Source organism: Macaca mulatta, chromosome 13 (assembly GCF_049350105.2).
Source record: "Macaca mulatta isolate MMU2019108-1 chromosome 13, T2T-MMU8v2.0, whole genome shotgun sequence".
Classification (NCBI taxonomy): Eukaryota; Metazoa; Chordata; class Mammalia; order Primates; family Cercopithecidae; genus Macaca; species Macaca mulatta.
Genome location: NC_133418.1, coordinates 84,301,412 through 84,324,599, shown reverse-complemented (window position 1 = coordinate 84,324,599; position 23,188 = coordinate 84,301,412). Strand labels below are relative to the sequence as shown.

Here is a 23,188-nt window from a genome sequence, read left to right as displayed (position 1 = left end):
AGTGAGGAAGGGGCAAAGAGCTTAAAAGTATTAGGCATGGACTTGTGTAAAGTTTGTTATGTTTTAAATTCTTGGTACTTGTTATCCACCACTAGTAACATTTACATAGACTCTATAAAAATACATCAGATTCAGGGGCCCTAAGAAAAATGTGTCCTAGAATATGAAGCTGCCTGTCTTTCTCCACATGTATGATATATTTATATCTCTATATTTTTATCTCTACCTATCTATCATTTCTCTAATTGTTTGTTGGTTTTCTTTTCATGCTGCTGTTATAGTATTAATAGTAAATATATTGCTTCTTTGAGGTGCAATAATATTTTTGGAGCTGGGAAATAGGGGGCAACATCAAAAGAACTGATAAAAGCAAACTGAGTAATCACCCTAATGTTTTGGCATATTTCCCTAATCTAAATACAGAAAGCAAGTCCTTTAAAGGATGAGAAGTAAAAGCATGAGAGGAACTTTCCATGGACTCTCTTTTTATCAGCCACATTTTATCTGTTGGCTATTTATATTTCTGCTCATTGTAGCATCAAGAAGCTGCAGTTTGGGAAAATGAATCCTTGAAAACGCATTTGGAAATCACTCAAACTTGATTTTACACCTAGAAACCTCAGCAAATTTTTCAGGTAAGAGCAAATTAATACTATTACCAAAATAACAAAAACAACATTTCCAACAACTGATACAGTGTATTTCCCATTTTCATAAAAAAGAGTTTTACCTGTAACTCTTCAGTTATGTCAGGAAGAGAACATTGAGAATAACTTCTTGATTTTGATTTTTGTCTCTAGTCAGAGCTGTGAACTTGTCCTATCTGCATGGACCTTCTCTAAGTTGCTATGGCAATACCTACCATTCCCTTTTGTGTGCTTGCTAAGTTCTCTGCAAGGAGCTTAGAAGCATGTGTTTGTCAGGAAAGCGCGCATAGGAGTGGTGGAAAGGAAAGATAAAGAGAAGAAAAACAGGGAGAGGTGGTGGAGGAAGAAAATCTGTGTCTAAAATATTCTCAAAATGATTTTGTTGAAATTAGCTTTCAGGAAAACAATGTATTAAAAATGAAACAAAACCAAAATGTTTTATTGGTTTTAGTTAATCTGAACGTTCCTGGAAGGAATTTTAAACAATTTATGAATACCAACGATTATTTAAAAAATATTTTTAAAAGATACACAAAAGTAATATTTAAATAACCTAATTTTCCAATTGAGTCTACAGATCCTGCTTATCCTCTGTGTGTTTTACTTCAACAGAAATAAAATTATGCTTTTAAAGAAATCCTGCCTAAGCATCATCTGCTTACTCTTTTATCTCCTTCATTGCCCACACAGGGTGTTCATTTTTTTTTTTCCACTTCCCACTGCTTTTAGAAACTGACTAGAGTTGTAGCAGGGACACATCCAAGGTGAGGAGATACTTGGACAATCCTGCAGCTGCAGCTCTGGGATGCACCGGTCCATCTGTCCCAGGATGATGCCTCATTGGCCTAGAAGAGGCTTGATAAGACTGTAGCTAAGAGAGTGGGGTAGAGGTATAGGGCATTGCAATTCAGTAAGAAAACATGTGATTTATCATGAGGCAATAAAATACATACATAAGAATCTTTAGATTGTTTCTCCATTATAATATCTACTAGATGTCTGTTACAGCTCAAATGAGAATAAAATGGGTATAATTTTATGACATTCCAGTCTGCTGTTTTATATTGAAAAAAGGAAGACAAATTGAAGCAGAGGAACTGTGAACAGCTCTGCTCATAGACCTTAATTATAGACACTATTCTATTTGTGCCTCCTAAAAACAGGAGGCATCTCCAGTGTTGGTCATACAATTGAAAGAGTTAAAAAGAGAGAGACATAAAGGAAGAGAATGAGCTCATTAACAGACCACTAAGAAACATAAGCAAGTAATTTATTTCTTGATTTTATATTGAGTAGAAATAAATAAATTTTACTGAAAAAAATGTTTGAGTCACTTTACCTTTTAGAGTTCTGATAATTTCACCTTCATTATCTAAGGAAAAAAACCTCTCTAGTTAATTTGGGACCTAATAAAGAGAAACATCTTCTAAAAATTAGGCTTCATATATACTTTTAATAGAAGAGTGGTCTTTCTCTATCTGAAAAGGCCATCCTCACCACTTTTATGATGGAAACCTAAGAAGGAAAAAGGGATAATGAGAATAATCTCTGAAAAAGGTTAGCTGAATGATTAAAATGACTTCGGTTGCAAATAACCTATTTGTACATCCTCTCCTATTTTTGTTATTTCTGAAACATAACAAAATCTTATTTTCTGAAATGTGAACACTAGATTTTGGAAGTATAAATGAGAGAAACTTGTTCAAAAAATCTGTTCTTTCCTGAACAAATATCTTTCAGCATATTATAAAATAAACCTTTGTAAAGAAGATAAGCAATTAAAAAACCATTTTCTCCTGGATTGAACACATCATATAAACAAGTACATTTTCACTTTTTTCCCCAAATTGTTCAATGGCATGACAAAACTTCATTTGTGTATGAATATATAAAATAGAAGCATCTAATAAACTCAAATAACCAATCAATGATTTATTAGGAAGGACATTGCTTAGATATTTTAGATATGAATTTGTCCTTCTATTATTCTATTATCCAAGTTTTCAATTAATCATTTGTTAGTTTTCTATTGTTTACTTATTTAGAAATGTAATAGGTTGTTTATGGCAGCAAAACAACAACCCTGTAACAGAACCATTCACAAATATAATATAAAGACGCTGTAATGTATTTTTGAAATATAATTGTGGAAAATGAAATGAACTGCAAAATAAACAGAAGACAGTATGTGAAAAAGCAGACAGCCTTGAAAATCTTATACAAAAGGAATTGTTTACTCTCTATGGGTAGCACAGAGGGACTTTGCTTTTATTGACAGCCATGACAACTACATGCCTAGCATACTTGTTGAAGTCTCTAGATCCTGTTACTTTCTGGTGGTAAAGTCCAGAAACTCTCACGAAGGTACCTCTATGATGTGGGGGCAGCAGGTAAAAGGTGAAAAAAAAAGTCAGAGAGAAGAACAGCTGCTGTGCAGTGTGCATTTCTACTAAAATTTATGTAGAGCCCATTCTAAATTAGAGCAATTTTTAAACATGTGGATTTCTTATGATGTTGTAAATTCTGCATGGTTGAGGCCCTTGAGCAGTCAATTAGGTGTGTGTGTATGTGTGTGTGTGTGTGTGTGTATGTGAATGAAAAAGAATCAGTGTTGAATGTCCCCTTTATTTCTCCACTGGGCTTTGTTGTCTCTCAGGCAAGATGGACAGATGTTACCATGAAAATAATGAAAAAATCCACTGGACCTATCTTTCAGGGATGGCTACTCATGTCTAAGGTCTAGGGCATGGCTTCACAATGAAAGACCCATTATTTTATAAAGTGTCTGACTGAATTCATTTCCAAGGGTAGTGTCCTTGCATTGTAGAATAGTATTATAAATTTAGTTTAGAATGACTCAGAGACATTGCTTTGACTTCTAGGCAGATACGGTTTGTAATAAGAAACATGTTGACTATGAACTTTAATTTATTTGGAAGTGGTATAACTTGATATTTGTACCTTGTTCCTCAAAGACTAATAAATTTGGAGGTAAATAAATGATGTTGAGAGATGTGTCACAACTCAGGGGAGTCTGCAGTGGGCACTTACCAGAGATAGATGTAGAGGGATTCACGTTCAAAATTTAGATGGCTGGCGTAATGTAAGCTATGATAAATAGCATGCATTGATTTAATGACCACATCCTTGTTCTGATCAATTTTCCTCTAATCCTGTGATTAAGTTAGGAAACACATTCTGATGACCCTTGATAGAGATTTTCTCTGACATTATTTGAATTTTTTCAACTTTAATAGTTTTTTCTCCCTATTTTGCCATAGAAATTATGAGATCTGCTCAAGGGTAGAAATGTCTATTCATTACTAAATCTGCCAAAAAACTAGTATAAAGAGGAGTGGGAAAAGGAAAAACCTTCATCGTTTGAGAGTGGCTGGAGTTTGACCCAGTTGCCTTCGAAGAATGGAAGACCTTCCCTTAGGAGAGCACTTCAGTTTTATTTAGAAAAACACCTTTTCAAGTATGAAAAAGCTGTGCCTTAGACCATTGTGCAGAGAAAAAAAACAAGAAAAGGAATAATTAAAGAAACAAAGACTTCATTCAGCAAAAGGAGGAAATTGCATGCAAGTTTTGGCTGGCAGGCCAAAGGACTGGAGGATTGAGGAACTAGAATGAGGAAGATTTGGTGAAAGATCTACAATGGTAATTTTCAACCTGGCTGCATATTGAAATTAACAAGAGGAACTTCATCACACACCGGGGCCTATCATGGGGAGGGGGGAGGGGGAAGGGATGGCATTGGGAGTTATACCTCATGTAAATGACGAGTTGATGGGTGCTGACGAGTTGATGGGTGTAGCACACCAACATGGCACAAGTATATATATGTAACAAACCTGCACGTTATTGACATGTACCCTAGAACTTAAAGTATAATAATAATAATTAAAAAAAAAACCTCTTGGTTCCACTTCCCAAAGATTTTCATTCATTTAATATGAGTGATCTTGCATAACAACATTTTTATAAAGCATTTCCAGTGACTCCAATTCTCACCCAGGAGAGAATCACTAGAGAGAAGGTGTCCATGTCTGTCCCAGGATGGGTTTTATGGGGAAGATGGATAGTGTATAGTAATATAATGTCAAGAGTGGAAATAGGAGCTTGATAATATTTAAACTTGAATTATTTCTGTTCTAGTTATTTCATCCTTCCTCTGTGCTAATGGCCTTACTTTGGTGAACTGTATCACACGTACCCATCCTAGACTGATGGAATTTGGGGGAATGGGAATGAGGGTCCAGTCCTGGTGAGAAGAGGTGCCCAAAAGAGTAGCAATAGCCAAAAATGAAACAAAAATCTGCAGAGCTTGGCTATTAGGGACAAGAGCTAATCAGAAGAATGCAGTGTGCTTGATATGCCTCAGGAATCTTGTTAGGGTTCTCGGCGTTACACTAAATGTGGCATGGGGTCTCAGGATTTATTATTTGGAAATAATTATCTCAAGGGGCTGGAGGAATTGGACTTCGCCTCTTGATTGTGTCAAAAATCATGGGATGTGTGCACTTCAAAATTTGTTAGGAGGGTAGATCTCACTTCAAGTGTTCTTGTACCTGCATATACATACACACATACATACACCTCCAAAACAAAAACAAAAACAAAAGAGCACAAGGAAACTTTAGAAAGTGTTGGATATATCTATCCAAGCAAACACACAAAATATCATCACTACAATCATATATCCAAACTCATTACATTTGAAATTAAGTATGCGTGTCCTTTGTATATCAATTGTGCCTCCACAAAGCTGATATTAACAAGTCAATTTGTGTTTAATAAAAATTTTATGTACCTGTTCAATGACATTAGTAACCACCTTGACTAATCCTTGTTTGAATCCCAACTTCCATCCTTTTAATAGCCATGAGCAGGCTAATTCTTCTCCGTTTTCATGTGTTACATGGGGATGAATTGTGCATTTCAGGTTAGACATGATGTCTGCCTGTAGGGCAAGTATATTTCTGAAATTAAAATTTTGGCCAGTTTTCTTTTTAGAAATTTGTTTCAAGGAAATAAGCACTTAGGTAGGCAGAGATATATGCATAATGAAGTTACTGATGCATTGTTTATTACAGCAACAAATGAGAACTATTAATATCTTAAATGCTCAATAGAAGATATGTTAAACAAATTGTATGTCAACATAATGAAAGGCTCTGTATTAATAACTGTACACATTCATATTTACTGACAAAATTTCCATGTCGCTCCCCATGTTGTTGTTAAATGAAAAAAGTTTATGAAATAGTTCAATCTCTTCTGTGTATGAGTGGGTGGGTGTGTATGTATATGCATGTACACAGAAAACTATCTGGAGGATATATACAGAAATTAAAATCTAAGGATTTGTCAGTTTTATATCATTTTTCATTTTTTAAAATTTCATAATTTATTTAAGGCAGCACAACAACTCGGCAACAAACTATTCAGAAATAAATTAAAACACAAGAAATTGGCAGTGTATTTTATGAAATGTGACTGCAGAAGATGTGAGTTTCTCTGGGTCATAAAATTTTGATGAGTTAGTTTTCTTCTTCATTTGTTTTATATTTCTTCTTCATTGTTTTATATTGTGTGTTTTTAAAAACAATGAGCACGACTGCCTATTATTTTTATAATCAAAAGAAACTTTGAGGTATTTCCATTTAGAAACTATATATATATACACACACACACACACACACACACAGACACACACACATATATATTGGTTATATATATATAACCAATACCTGGCAAGACACCAGACTTCTCAATGTATATTTTTGTTATTATTATCATACCTAACTAGTGAATACAAGATAATTTACATTCCCGACTATCAACACATAGAAGTAATGATGTTAACATGGTGCACGGATTTTAAGGGTGTGCTAGCAATTTTTATGATAGCTAAATTTTATGACAGCTTGTAGTCATAATTTAAACAAATGGGTATCATTTGAGTAGTATGAATGCGTACATGTATTTTCTTTTGTCTAGAAAAACAATATAAAATTTTGATTTTTACCATATTGAAAATGGCATAGTTAAGGTTCCAAATCATCTATATATTTTCCAAAAAATAATAAATTTTCACAAGGAATCATGATAATAAAGTTCTCTGGTGGCACTGTAAAGGGTTGGTGTCATGGTTCCAGTGCACTCAGTCATGAGATAATTCACAATTACAAGTCCTGCACACAGTGTCGGTAGCCCCTGTGTTGCCTTTCTATATTTGAGCTCCACGTGTACTCACTGAAGAAACCAACCTACTAAAAGAAAACAGACTTCCTGTGCTCATTCGAAAGTTGCCACAAACTCTGGAAAATGCAGGTGGGGGGGTGTTATGAGGAATGGTAGCTTCTTAACTGTGTGAAGGCTAAGGCTGAAGAGGGATGAATCTCAGAGAAAGTGGCTGGCTGCACCTTTATCTAGAAAGGACTTTTTTTCAGATGACTGGGCTTGAAGTAGAGGCTCTGCAATCATAGTCCACTTTTTTCAAAACTGCATCTCTGGGCAGGAGACCCAATGGCGATTCATCTTGCATTCATCAAAACAGTAAGAAACCAGAAAAACATGCAACATGGAATCTGTGCTGAGCCCACATGCTGTTTGGGGGTTCAGAGAACAGGTAGATTTCTGGACTCTATATGGGAACATTTATTCTGAGGTAGTTGACGCACTAATTTTTCATTTTAGGGGTTCTTACTTTGGAATAACTAATTGAAAGCTAGCTAAGGTAATTCAGATAATATAAATGAAGGGTCTTTAAATTTGACTTCAATTATCATCGGGTAAACTTTTCATAAATACATATTTGAAAAAGGCTGATTTTTATGGCCTAGTGAAGGCTCCCTGAATCAGAGTCTCCTGGGGTGGGGCTCAGAGGTAGTTATTTTTAATAACATATTACACTGATTCTCATATAAACTCAGGTTTCAAAATCATTTCTTTATCTCTTAGATAAGTAAATTAAAAATTGGTAGAAGAATAGCAAGATGGAAAGGAATGGAGGAACCGAGAAGAAAGGGTGCAAATAGAAAAGGAAAAAATACTGCAAAAACTCAAAATGAGAAAAAGAATGAGAGACATAAACTTTCGACAGAAGGAAATATTAAGCTCTGCAACAAGCAGCTGCCAACTGTGATTTGTGCTGGTCTCGAAGAAAAGAACCAGGAGAACAATGTTTCTTAATCCACAGGGGCTGCAATTACTCTTGTATTCACCATTTATATACCAAAAGTAAATTAATTGTAATAAGACATTGTTACTGAATAAATGTCTCCTGCTTGGAAAATCAGTGCTTCCGCTTTGCCCCTTCCTTTATGTTCTGGCAGGAGAGCTGAACATTACTGTGGTACAATGTTCTATTCTACTGACGTTATCTTTTAATTATATCACCATCAAACCCAACTTTCAAAGCACTTAAGGAAGTATTTCCTAAAAATGTTTGCCTTCAATAGGAACATGTACAATAGGAAAGCAGAAATGTTTCAAATCCATGATTCAAAACATGTTAAAGTTGCTGGACTCCCAAGGGTGACAGCAAAAGTTATCATTTAGACTTCTATTAAACACAATCTAATTACAGTACAAAAATGCTAGGGAATAGGGAGAAAAGTTTTGGGGGGCGGTTATAAGATGTGTAAGATATGGAAAGGTTAAATGTTGAAATGAGATAAAAAATATGCTAATATACTTTTCTAAATAGGATTAGGCAACTTGCATATAATAAATAAAATGTACCTATTTTAACTTTCAAATGTTCCTTTCTGCTATTGAAAGTTTTATTTCCTTTTCAACAAAACTCTTCCTTGAGGTCTAGGGCTACCATTGCAAACACTTCTGTTTGTTTCCTTCTTAAAAGCAAGACCCCTTCTACCCTCTGTGTCCAATGGTCTCTAGGATAAGACAATAGTTAGACTATACTCATCTATAAAATGGGAAAATAATTGTATCTACCATGAGTGAGTTGATATGTATAAGGCATTTGAAACAATATGTGGCTCATTGTAAATGTTGTACAAGTGTTTCATACAACTATTATTAAGGATAAGATTCTCCTAAAGCTTTGGAAGCTCCATAAACAATTTTTCCATTAATTTTCCCATATTTCTTTCTATAACATTGGTTGCCTTGTAGCAACATATTTTAAGTGTCACAATATCATATATAGTGAAAATTAACCAGTTGTCTGTTAGGGCTAGTTCCAGAGATCAACAGTCTCTTGTTCTTAACATCCCCTGTTTATTTATGCCAAAAAAATTTCAAGTAGAAATCCTCTTATATTCTTCAGTATAGAAGATTAAAGATAACAACAGCAAAGAGAGGAGAAAATGGCTTGAGAGGGAAAGAAAGAAAATGTGTCTGTGCTGAAAGAAGGGATACCCTCTTCTAAGGTGGAGACATCAAGGGGTCTCAGAGACAGAGAAAGGACCCTTTCCTTCACATCAGCAAAATTAACCACGTCAACAATGCCAAGACAGTGACAGTTGTTGCAGCCAAACCATTTTCTTCTTTCAGAGGTTGCAGAGTTTCTTTGGATTCTCCTCTTCATCGCCTGTGTTTTTGTCTTCTTTACTCTCATGTACAGACTCCCCCCAATACCACCCCTTTCGATAATCTTATCTTACTATCTATAGTACCTATTGACTTCTTTTTCTTTAGTTGTTGGTATATCAAATAACACATTATTTGTGTTAAAGTTCGGTCAGAATATCCACAATTGTGTGTCCCAAACACAGGATAACTGTTTCTGGATAACACACATTTATTTCCAAATAATGTTTGCCTAGTTTCTTTCTTTTTTTTTTTCTTTAAAAAATTAACATCTTACTGTGATATTTTACCTTCTTTTGCCATGCCTTCCCCCTCCCATATGACTGCTAAAATTTATGTTAATTTTATTTTTATCATTTTAAATGTCATTTGTCTTCTCAAAAGAACATCCTCTTTGCTTAATGGCATCAATTAGGAAAAAGAAATGTAAGTAACACATATGTATCACAGAGACAGATACAGAGTGAAAGGAGTGAACATATAAATTTAAAGGAGTGACTGCAACTGAACTAAAAGCTCCCTACATTTCCATAAAAGAACAAGTGATTTCTTCATCAAGAATCAAGACCATACTAAATGTATTACTTTTATTTCAGCAGCTGTATTTCTAAAGTCACCATAATTATAAGACAGAAAAACTTCCAGATATTTATGAAACAAATACAATGAACAAATTATCTTCAAAGTATCCAGTGAAAGAGGGCTTGAATGTGAAAAAGAATTTCCCAAAGCACTAGGTCCATCTTTACCATGGCATTAATGCTAGGATCCATTTACAACATATTGTGTAGGGGCAGATTCTTGATTCCCCATTTTGCCTGGCGTGTCCTATTACCTGACAATCAATAAGTTCACCATTCATACCCTAGATCTATTTTCACATAATTTCCTTCCCACATATGCAGTATTTAACACTTCCAAATAATCAGAATCCTTTTCTTTGTTTCTTTTTTTTTGAAGCCAATCAGTATTAACAGCCCTTTTCTTCTGTTAGTCGAAATAACAGAAAATGTAAATGAGGTGACAAAAAATATACATGGCTCCTATTGGAGATAATAATAAACGGAAAATCTGGAGCTAACATTCAATTTTGCTTATGCAAAAATCCAAGTTCGCACACTGTCCACACAGCCTATTAAAAGGGGATTATGCAGATAACCATCATTTCCTGGTCTACACAAATTCAATCTTGATATTTAGACTGTACTATTTGTGACATTTTATAAATCCACGTTTTCTGATTATATATTTAATGTGGGTTTATGTACAAAACTGTTATTGAATCCTTGTCTTGTGTATTGTCTAAGGCTTATTATATAAAAAACTATTTGATTAATATTTAAAACCACTTATTCCTTTATTATCCATTTAAGCAACACATATTTGAAAGTCCAGGTGGTATGTGTTCCTTAGACAGTGGGTAACTAGGAAACAAAAGAGGGAGAATCCTTCCTCTAATCAATCTTACAATCCAGTGGGAAAGAGAGTCAACAAGCTAGTGAACAAATAAATAACAGCAGTAAAAATATTTCTCTCACTTGATATGTTCTATCAAACTTCCCTTTTATCAGGTAGTGAGAATTACATGGTTTATTATGTTATTTATTTTATGTGTAATTTTATTTCACATTTATATTTAAATTTTATATGATTTTATTTCACATTTATATTTAAATTTTATATGATTCAACATTATGTAATATCATAATTATATTAATTAAAAGCCTTCAACAGGAAGAATGACATAAAAACAGAAAGGGTTGGATATCAAAAGATCTGAGTTTTAACTTTCACAGCTTCAGTTTTACCTGTGAGATCTCTGTGTTCAACCTCTGGTTTCTCATCTCAATATGAAATTAAATAACACCTGCCCTTTCTATTTTATTGTTTTCAGAAACAAATAAGATCAAGTATATGAAGGTTGACATATGTAATTACTATGATCTGAATGTTTGTGTACCCCCAAACCTAATTCCCAGTGTGAGGGTATTTTGAGGTGAGGTTCCTCAGAGGTGATTATATCTTGAAGTGGAGTCCTCATGAATGTGCTTAGCGCCCTTTCCGAGACCTCAGAGAACCCTTTCCCCTTTCACCATGTGAGGACACAGCAAGAAGGCATGGTCTATGAATCAGAAAGCAGGGCCTTACCAGACTTTAACCTGCCAGTGCCATGACTTTGAACTTCTCAGCCTGGAGAAATGTGGGAAATAAATTTCTGTTTTTTTCAGAAGCCACCTAGTTTATAGCATTTTCTTATCGAAGCCCAAATAGACCAAGACAGTAATCTAGAAATATAAGACATTAAGGAATCTTTGCTCAATTAAAGACATAAATTGAACTAGATTTATTTTCTCTCTTAAAGCTATGATGGATACATTCCTGGATATATAAGAGCAGATATATTTTATGTATCATGTTAAAGTTTCACTAAATCATTTTGAAATAAAATATTAAATTATAGAATTGGAAAAAAGCTTAAAGATTATCTAATCTATCACCCAGCACTTAAAATCTTAGCCATAATTACCACATAATATAAACCAAGGTTTTAATAACTCCAGTGATGGAGAACTTAGAACCTACTGGAAATAATTTATTGTGACCATTCAAAACTATGTTAATAATTCTTTCCTAATTTGGAGCTGAATGTCTCTTATTAGCTTCTGCTAAATGGACCTAACTTAAAACACTAGAACTGTATGTCCAGGTTGCACAGTATAGAAGGGTACAGAGTCATGGGCCATGGTTCTGACTGTAAACATCATAGATGTATATGTTTATTGTGACAATTCTTTTGGCCAATAAAAGTAAAATAAATTAAGAAATAAATAAATAGCTTTTTCAATTTTTTGTACAAGTATGACTTGATCTAACAGTAGCGCAGTTTTATTATTTGTTGTCATCCAGATAAAAGCCCATTTCTCCTCCCTATGATTATTTTTCAGATATTTTATTCTGACTAAGATGGTTCCCAGAGCCTGCAGATTCTCTCTTTGAAAGAAAATCACACTTTCTATCTCTGAATCATGTAACCCACATTGTTCAATATAAAATTAAATGTAGGCTGGGTGCAGTGGCTCACGCCTGTAAACCCAGCACTTTGGGAGGCTGAGGCGAGCAGATCACCGGAGGTCAGGAATTTGAAACCAGCCTGGCCAACATCGTGAAACCTTGTCTCTACTAAAAATACAACAATTAGCTAGGCATGATGGCCCATGCCTATATTCCCAGCTACTCGGGAGGCCGAGGCAGGAGGATCACTTGAACCTGGGAGGTGGAGGTTGCAGTGAGCTGAGATTGTGCCATTGCACTCCAGCCTGGGTGAGAGAGTGAAATATGTCTCAAAAAATAATAATGATAAACCAATTAAAAAATAAATAAATGTAACAATTGTTAAAAGCATTTAACTACTTATACAACATTCAATTTTTTTTCTCCATCTTTTTTTAGTGTGGAACTGCATTGGCATTGTAACATGCCATGATATTTTGAAGAAGCAATTAACAATAAACCACATTAAAATGTAACAGTTTCTTATACAATTTCAGGTATTGTTCAGTTGATACAAAAAGGCACTTCTTATAACACTCCATGTTATTCCCTACAATTCCATATGAACCTCCATTGTCTGTTAAAAAATCCAAAATTTCACCTTCTAAACTACCATCAGAGTGAACAGGCAACCTACAGAATGGGAGAAAATTTTTGCAATCTACTCATCTGACAAAGGGCTAATATCCAGAACCTACAAAGAACTCAAACAAATTTACAAGAAAAAAACAAGCAACCCCATCAAAAAGTGGGCAAAGGATATGAACAGACATTTCTCAAAAGAAGACATTCATACAGCCAACAGACACATGAAAAAATGCTCATCATCACTGGCCATCAGAGAAATGCAAATCAAAACCACAATGAGATACCATCTCACACCAGTTAGAATGGCGATCATTAAAAAGTCAGGAAACAACAGGTGCTGGAGAGGATGTGGAGAAATAGGAACACTTTTACACTGTTGGTGGGATTGTAAACTAGTTCAACCATTATGGAAAACAGTATGGCGATTCCTCAAGGATCTAGAACTAGATGTACCATATGACCCACCCATCCCATTACTGGGTATATACCCAAAGGATTATAAATCATGCTGCTATAAAGACACATGCACACGTATGTTTATTGCGGCACTATTCACAATAGCAAAGACTTGGAATCAACCCAAATGTCCATCAGTGACAGACTGGATTAAGAAAATGTGGCACATATACACCATGGAATACTATGCAGCCATAAAAAAGGATGAGTTTGTGTCCTTTGTAGGGACATGGATGCAGCTGGAAACCATCATTCTTAGCAAACTATCACAAGAACAGAAAACCAAACACCACATGTTCTCACTCATAGGTGGGAACTGAACAACGAGATCACTTGGTCTCGGGAAGGGGAACATCACACCCTGGGCCTACTGGGGGGAGTGGGGAGGGGGGAGGGATTGCATTGGGAGTTATACCTGACGTAAATGACGAGTTGATGGATGCTGATGAGTTGATGGGTGCAGCACACCAACATGGCACAAGTATACATATGTAACAAACCTGCATGTTATGCACATGTACCCTAGAACTTAAAGTATAATAATAATAAAAAATAAAAAATAAATAAATAAATAAAAAAAATTGAAAAAAAAATTCTTATCGAATGTGTATATATCAGCAACATTTGGTATAATTCAGTTCAATCAAATTTTTGAGTAAATGATTAACTATTAAAATGCAATCTTTGTATATGTCTGATTCTAAATAGATGGTGAATGTGTGGCAGAATAATTGAATTTTATCTAAAACTTAAAGCATAAATGGAAGAGAGATGGAGCCAGAATAATTAAAAGGTATGGTCATTAACAAATATTTTATCGCTCTCTGCCCATCTATCTTTAACCAACCCAACTCTGTTCTTCTATTTCTAAATCAATTTCTATATATTTTTTTTTCTTAGAACTGGACTGTACTTCTAAAGCTATATATATATATATATATATATTTTTTTTTTTTTGCTAAATAAGAAAAAATAATGCAATTTTTACTGCAAATTTTAAGATAGTTCCAAAACACATGCCTTAAAAGTGCAAGTTTGCTTTCTAGCCAGGACAATTTCCCAGCACAAATCACCAATCTTTTTTCTTTATCTCTTAAGTCAATTTTGGGTTTATTCAAGAGCCATATTTGGATACATTGACTCAAAAAAAATACAAATGAATTTTGTTAATTTACTCAACAAATACTAACAGTCTACTCTTTCTAGGCAGAAGTGGTTTCTATACTTGGAAATCAGTAGGCAATGAAGCAGAAGAAGAAAATATCAGACAGTAACATACTGGCAATAGGAAAAATGAAACAAGAAAATGTGGCAGTGAAGAAAGTTATGGTATTTTATTAGATAGGCAGTCAAGGAAGTTCTCTTTGAGAGATAACATTTCAGATGCTTACCGGGAAGGCCCGGCAAAACAAGAGACAGAGTATTTGGGGACACCGGAGTAGCTAATGCAAATGAACTGAGAGAAGGTGTCAGTATCTCTAGGGCCTTCTAGGTGAGGATGGGGGAGATTGGATTTTATTTTTAAGTGTGACATGAAGTCACTGGAGAGTTTTAAGGAGAAAAATTACATGATCTTATCTTCATTTAAAAAATATCGCTCTAGGCCGGGCGCGGTGGCTCAAGCCTGTAATCCCAGCACTTTGGGAGGCCGAGAAGGGCAGATCACGAGTTCAGGAGATCGAGACCATCCTGGCTAACACGGTGAAACCCCGTCTCTACTAAAATACAAAAAAAATTAGCCGGGCAAGGTGGCGGGCGCCTGTACTCCCAGCTACTGGGGAGGCTGAGGCAGGAGAATGGCGTGAACCCGGGAGGCGGGGCTTGCAGTGAGCTGAGATCCGGCCATTGCACTCCAGCCTGGGCAACAGAGCGAGACTCCGTCTCAAAAAAAAAAAAAAAAAAAAAAAAAAATCGCTCTGGTCACAATGTGATTTTAGATTATAGATAAAAGCAGAAATCAATTAGGAGGTTATGCCAACCCTATGAATGTTGGAGGAGTGAGAGTGGAAGTAAGGAGATAAGTTAGAAGGAGATTATGGGAGTCTGGAGTAGAATGGCAGTTGTCAAGATAGAATTTAGCAGGTTTAGGGAAAGAGCACCGGGGTGTGGTGTGGTGAGAGAAGGAGTAGAATGTTTTAAGGATAAATCCTAGAAAATTTTGACTTGGGCAAATAAGTCAATGCTTGGCTTGGGCAAACTTTGCATTTGAGGGGGGTGACAAAGATTGGGAGAGGGGCACATTTTGGCATGTTAAATTCAAACTGTCTCTCAGTAACAGAAGCACACATGTTTAGTTGATAGTTGGTTATAAAAATAAAAAACTGGAGTTGAGGGCTATTCAGTGAGTAAGGTTAGAGGCATAACTTTGCCAAGGAAGTAACCAAAGAGTCATAGGATATATTTTAACGTTAATGCGTATTTTGTCTTCCATCTTGCTCTGTGGTTCTTATTTTTTTTCCTCTTCACTTCTCCTATTTGCTGTATTGTTGGAAAGTTGAGTTTTGACACATTTATTTTAAAATGTATTCTTAAATGAGACACATATATGGTAAAACAAATGTTTTTATGTAACTAAAAAGGTGCACAGAGTGAAAAGTAAGCCCTTCTCCTTACTCTGTCCTTAATCACACACTTCCTCTCAGGAAAAACAATTCGGTTTCTAGTTTTTACATATAGAAAACTGCATGTGTAGAAGTGTCTGAAATATTTATTAATTATTTCACTGAATAGATTCAAAAGTTTTCTGCATAAGGTGGATTTTGTGGTGTGCCATAATTTATTCATCTAGTCTATTGAAGGACATTTGGGTTATTCATATCCTTTTGTTATTCTCCCCTATTTCTACATTATCGGGTTTTTTGCTTCTTTATTTTTTCTTTACCTCTAGCTACATACAACCCCATCTTTTGGTTCAATTTTATACCATACTCTTTGGAAGTACTGACCATTATTACTAAAATTTTCTTTCTCCTTTTCTCTCTCTTGCTATGTGTAATGTATTTTGGTTCATTTCTGTAATGATTTTATTGTTACCTTCAATGTTTTTCTGATCCCTGTCCCTTCAGTTGGCTTTTGCTTGCTATGTTCTTTTTCTCTTGTTTGCTTTACATCAACTCTGTACACATCCATTTTGATATGAGCATTTTTCATGTGCATTTTTCATTTGTGAATGGAAGCCATCCTATTCTGGTCTGCTCTTTGTACATGTAATGGATAGAGACACGCAATAGCTTCTAATAGGGATTGTTTTCTCAGAACATTTTCCAAATGGGTAGACTGGGTTCCCTGCCCTGAAGGCGCACCCCTCTCAGTCTCCTCCAGAGGAAGCATATGCTCTTCATTTCTCCTATTTGCTGTATTGTTGGAAAGTTGAGTTTTGACACATTTATTTTAAAATATATTCTTAAATAAGACACGTATATGGTAAACATGTATTGTGCATGTCTTATCTGGATTTCTCAGGGTGACTTGGTATTTATGTCTGTTCAGTTGAATTCAGCTAGCTAATGCAAGGTAATTTCTGCTTTTTCTTTCCATTTTATCTCATTTACAAATTATTTATCATGGTAGAAATCACGGTTGGGGGCATAAACGAATCATGGTTGGGGACATAAATGAGACATGTTTGACATCACTCTTTTCTCCCCTACTCCTCTGAAGCACTGTGGTGTAAAACCGTAAAACCAAATTTCCAAGTCACTCTTATTCTGGCCAGCCCACATCCCCAGCCTTCACCATTCCAAGAAATGAATCACTGGGTGGTTCCTTGGGAGGCTACCAATGCTTTCAGAGAAATAAGCACCTTGTTTGAGATCTGGAGACATAATATAGGCTTTTAGCTTTTTCCAATTTTGTTCATTAAAGGGATTTATAAATTATTTCTGTTTATTATGATAATTTTGGTTATTTTCATGAAACCAACAGAGCAAAAACTGCTGTTCTCTTCAGACTTTTGTTCGTTTTCAGTAATCTACAATTCTTCAGTAATTCAGATATTCTTTCTCAGAAAATGAGCTCATTTCCTACCAAGCAGAAGAAGCTGATTTCAATTTCCTGACCTCCTACTTATACAAGTATCCCCACCTGCCGCTTCTTCGACAGAATCTGTGCTAACATTTTGCATACATCACTTCATTGAATCATTACCTCTGTGGAGTAGGGATTATTATTACTATTGTATAAATAACAAAATTGAGGCTGAAATAAATTAAGTATTCTGAAGTTACACAGACAGTTACTGGTGGAGTCCAGTAAATTGAGCCCAGATTTGACTCTAAATACTATGCACTATGCACCATTTAATCATATGAATCAAATTATTAGATTTAACTGATATTTTATTATACAATTGAGTATTATACAGACCAAACATTGGAAGCCATTTATACAACAGGGTACACTAAGAATTTGGACTCTCATAGATACTATATTTAAATGCTTGTTTGCTTTCATGGAGAATGATTTGAGAACTTAATAACAAAGTTGTAAAAGTGCTTAGTTGTGTGTTGCATGAAATTATAGTAGGTGTTTAATAAATGCTCATTTTTCTTTTGTTAACATCATGCCAAACATCACTGACCAAGCAAAAGTTATCAGATAATTGACTCAGGATATCAATTAACACCCTTTAATTGTACTAACAGTGTAGCCACCTACCCAGTTCCCCAAGAGGGGAAATTTAAAATTTTCTTGATATTTAAAAACCTTTGGTTTACTTTCTTATATCTATACAACACAATCCAAAATCACCAAATTGTTTCCTGAGGCTAGGGAGCATGCCTGAACTTTGAAAGTCAGTGGAATGTACTGGTCATAATAAGGATTTTGATATTAGATGCATGTGGGGTTGAATTCCACATTTGGCATTTATTTGTTATTTGACTAAGAAAAGATACTTTATTTCTCTGAGCTCATTGTAAATTATCTTTGTAAAGAGAAAATTTAAGAAAAATATCATAAGATGGATGTGAGAATTAAATTGTATAAAGGGAGAGAAAGTACATATGCATAAAATAGAGTTTCAACTAGTTTCTATTTCTTTTCTATATACTTACATTGCATCTTTTGCCACACAAACCAGTAGGTGTTTCTTTTTAATTTCTAACACCCAATAAGCTGACAAAATACTTGAGATTTTACAGTCATGAAATAACACAGAAGAGAATCCTAAAAGGCTGGGGAAACATCATATAAGAAACATTTTACTGCATGAGATGTGTCTCAAACACTATGCAATGTGCAAAAAGATTCTAAAACCCTTGATAAAAGTGCAATGGTAAAGAGACCTTCATAGATATACATTCAAATACTAACACATTTTACACACTCACACACACCCACACACTAACTTTGCCAACAATTCAACTGAATTGCCCAATAAGAGATTTCTAAAAGAAGATAAAAAGGTAGCATTAGAAATATTTTTTCTATGGGATCTCATTAAATTAAAGAGCTTCTGCACAGCAAAAGAAACTACCATCAGAGTGAACAGGCAACCTACAGAATGGGAGAAAATTTTTGCAATCTACTCATCTGACAAAGGGCTAATATCCAGAACCTACAAAGAACTCAAACAAATTTACAAGAAAAAAACAAACAACCCCATCAAAAAGTGGGCAAAGGATATGAACAGACATTTCTCAAAAGAAGACATTCATACAGCCAACAGACACATGAAAAAATGCTCATCATCACTGGCCATCAGAGAAATGCAAATCAAAACCACAATGAGATACCATCTCACACCAGTTAGAATGGCGATCATTAAAAAGTCAGGAAACAACAGGTGCTGGAGAGGATGTGGAGAAATAGGAACACTTTTACACTGTTGGTGGGATTGTAAACTAGTTCAACAATTATGGAAAACAGTATGGCGATTCCTCAAGGATCTAGAACTAGATGTACCATATGACCCAGCCATCCCATTACTGGGTATATACCCAAAGGATTATAAATTATGCTGCTATAAAGACACATGCACACGTATGTTTATTGCAGCACTATTCACAATAGCAAAGACTTGGAATCAACCCAAATGTCCATCAGTGACAGATTGGATTAAGAAAATGTGGCACATATACACCATGGAATACTATGCAGCCATCAAAAAGGATGAGTTTGCGTCCTTTGTAGGGACATGGATGCAGCTGGAAACCATCATTCTTAGCAAACTATCACAAGAACAGAAAACCAAACACCGCATGTTCTCACTCATAGGTGGGAACTGAACAATGAGATCACTTGGACTCAGGAAGGGGAACATCACACACAGGGGCCTATCATGGGGAGGGGGGAGGGGGGAGGGATTGCATTGGGAGTTATACCTGATGTAAATGATGAGTTGTTGGGTGCAGCACACCAACATGGCACAAGTATACTTATGTAACAAACCTGCACGTTATGCACATGTACCCTACAACTTAAAGTATAATAATAATAAATAAATTAAAAAAAAAAAAAAAAGAAATATTTTTTCTAGAAAAAATAAAATTGCTTGAAGCTTTTCAAAGGGCAAATCAAGGAGCCCTTATCAAGGAAAGCTATTTCACTGCTTGAAGAATTTGTTACGAGCTCAGTAAAGGAGAAAAGAAAAGAAGTGTTAATACATATGGGCTTGAAAGAAAACCTGGGCAATAAAGGACATTTCAATATTTAATTTAATATTTAAGTGAAAGCTATGTCATATTCATAACCCTGATATGATGGAAATCAATAATTTCTCAACTAGCAAAGAATTCTGCATTTTGTTTTGTTTTGCCTTTATATGTAACTGAGATCAGACATGCACTGGGCACAAAGCGACATTCAGTTTGCAGGAATCCCAGTTCTCTTAACACAAATCCCTCATGGACAGTGGAGGAACCACCTCCACTGGATTATCCAGGCAGCTCATACCAATTCTCTACTTGCAAGCCCCTGATCCACAGTATAGCAGAAGAAAGTTGCATTAAATGCAAAGAAAATTAGCACACTGAAAACGTTCCTCATTAAGCAAAAGTGCATTTCAATAGCTCAATGACTCATATTAAACATCCCCTAATATCATGAATACCTCTCTTGCTGGCATCCTCCATCTCTAGGTCCCAGGACATTTGCTACTAGACCCTCTCTTGCTTGTGCCCATATCTCATCTCAAGCCTGGATGCACGACTGATATGCTCAGCTACACTGGCCTCTGCTAATGCATTTGGGGCACTTCTGTCCCAGTGTTTCCTTCTAACAGACCTACATACTCTCTCAGCCATCCTGGATGCCCAGAACTTTCTCCGAGTACCTTTGTGTTAGTCAACTTGCATTGCTATAAAGATACCTGGCCGGGTGCAGTGGCTCATGCCTGTAATCCCAGCACTTTGGGAGGCCGAGGTGGGCAGATCACCTGAGATTGGGAGTTCAAGACCAGCCTGATGAAAATGGAGAAACCCCATCTCTACTAAAAATACAAAATTAGCCGGGTGTGGTGGCACATGCCTGTAATCCCAGCTACTCACGAGGCTGAGGCAGGAGAATCACTTGAACCCAGGAGGCATAGGTTGCGGTGAGCTGAGATCCTACCATTGCACTCCAGCCTGGGCAACAAGAACAACACTCCATCTCAAAAAACAAAAAACAAAAAGATACCTGAGACTGAAATCTAGGTGGAAGCTGCCAAACCTCCTTCAGTCTTGAATTCTGTGCACCTGCAGGCTTAACACCTGGTGGAAGCCATCAAGGCTAACAGCTTCTGCCCTTCTGAAGCAGCAGAGGTCTGAGCAGTGCCTGGTGTGCTTTGAGCCAGGTTGAAGTTGGAGTGTCTGGGATGTGGGGAGCAGCCTCCTGAAGTGGTGCAGGGCAATACACCCTAGGTATGGCCACCAAATCATTCTTTACTCCTAGGTCTCTGGGACTGTGATGGGAGGGACTGCTTGGAAGATCTCTGAAATGGCTTCAAGGCCTTTTACCATTGTCTTGACTATTTGCACTTGGTTCCCTTTTAATCATGTGAATCTCTCTAGCAAGTGATTACTCCACAGGCTGCTTGAATTCCTCTCCCGAAAACACTTTTTCTTTTTCTACCATATAACTAGGCTGCACATTTTCCAAACTTTTCACTTTGCTTCCCTTTTGATTATAAGTTCCAACTTTAAGTCATTTGTTTGCTCCCATATCTGACATAGGCTGTTAGAAGCAGGCATGTCACATCTTGAATGCTTTTCTGCATAGAAATTCCTTGCACCAGATATTCTAAATCCTCACTCCTAGGTTCTAACTTCCACAGATCCCTATGGCATGGACACAATACAACAAAGTTCTTTCCCAGGACATAACATGGGTGACCTTTGCTCCAGTTCCCAATAAATTCCTCATTTCCTTCTGAGACCTCATCATCCTGGCCTTCACTGTCTATATTTCTCTAAGAATTTTGGTCACAACTATTTAACAAGTCTCCAAGAAGTTTCAAACATTCCCTCATCTTCCTGTCTTCTTCTGAGCCCGCCAAATTCTTCCAAATTCTGCTTGTTACCCAGTTCCAAAGCTGCCTTTTCATTTTCAGGTACCTTTATAGTGACACACCACTCCTTGATACGAATTTTCTGTGTTCGTCCATTTGCACTGCTGTAAAAGTATCTGAGACTGAGTAATTCATAAATAAAAAGAGATGTATTTGACTCACAGTTTTGAAGGCTGTACAAGCAGCATGGTGCTAGAATCCGCTTCTGGAGAGGCTTCCGGAAACTTACAGTCACAGCAGAAGGCAAAGGGAGAGCTGGTGTATCACATGGTGAGAGCAACCAAGAGAAAGAAGAGGAGGTGCCAGGCTCTTTTAAACAATCAGCTCTCTTGTGAAATAACAGGGTGAGAACTCACTTATCACCAAGGGTGTAGCACTAAACTATTCAGGAGGGATCTTCCCCCATGACCCAAACTCTCCCACCAGGTCCCTCCTCCAACCCTGGGGATTACATTTCAACGTAAGATTTACAGTGAACAAACATCCAAACCATATCAACCTTATGTATTAATAGGGGAAATAATTAACATTTCTTCTGTTATCTGGCCAGTAACGGAATTTAGAGTAAGTGAGAAGACTCGTGGGCTTAAGCAATCCTCCTGCCTTAGCCTCTCAAAGTGCTGGGATTACAGATGTGAGTCATGGTTCCTGGCCTACTCATAAACTTCCATTTTTATGTTTAATCTCTGTTACTTTTGTGGTTACTTTTGTGGTAATGTTAGATACCTAAAATTCTTAGCTCATTAATCTTCAGCCTTTTAGCTTTCTAATATAATCTGTACTGTAATGTCTCTAAATTTTCTTCTCTGTACAGCTTTAGATGTATATCATAAGTTTTGAGATAGATTTTATTATTTAGTTTTAAGTTATTTTAAATCTTTATTATGAGTTCTTCTTTGGTCACTCAGTTATTTGAAATGCTTTTGTGAATTTTCAAATGTATAGTTTTCTTTTTTACATTTTCCCTATTGATATTTAGGCTAACTTCTCTGTAAAGAACATGGTACAGATGAGACAAGGAAACATGAGAACATGTTTATGTGATACTAGTGTTTCTTGTGGTATAATCCAGAATGTAACCAATGCTTGTTCATTTACTTGTATGTGTGAAAAAATATATATTTTTGAACCATTTGGTATAAGGTTTTATATATATCTACTAGATTATATTTGTTAACCATATAGTTTAAATATTTTATATTCTTTCTGTTTTTCCATTTGTCTTGTCTATTATAAACAAAGAAAAGCAATACAATCTCCGGTCATACTGTCACGTCTCAAATTTTCTATTGCAATTTAATGTTTTATTGCTTAGTATTTTCAAATTATTAGGTTAGTGCAAAAGTAATTGCGATTTTTGCAATTAAAAGTAATGACAAAACAATTACTTTTGCCT

The 23,188-nt window shown here is 35.8% G+C and overlaps 1 protein-coding gene and 1 long non-coding RNA gene across 2 annotated transcripts in view; one reads left to right on the top strand and one right to left on the bottom strand.

Moving 5' to 3' along the window:
* SLC8A1 (solute carrier family 8 member A1) overlaps positions 1-22,078 on the bottom strand; it is a 493,745-nt gene extending 471,667 nt beyond the window's left edge. Inside the window, 1 exon segment of the mRNA NM_001032861.1 lies at positions 21,955-22,078. The gene's annotated coding sequence lies outside the window, so the exon portion shown is untranslated.
* On the top strand, positions 530-7,720 carry LOC144333962 (uncharacterized). Its single transcript, XR_013403101.1, has 2 exons — positions 530-635; positions 3,929-7,720. It is a non-coding gene; the product is annotated as an uncharacterized LOC144333962 (long non-coding RNA).
* Positions 22,079-23,188: the final 1,110 nt, after the last annotated feature.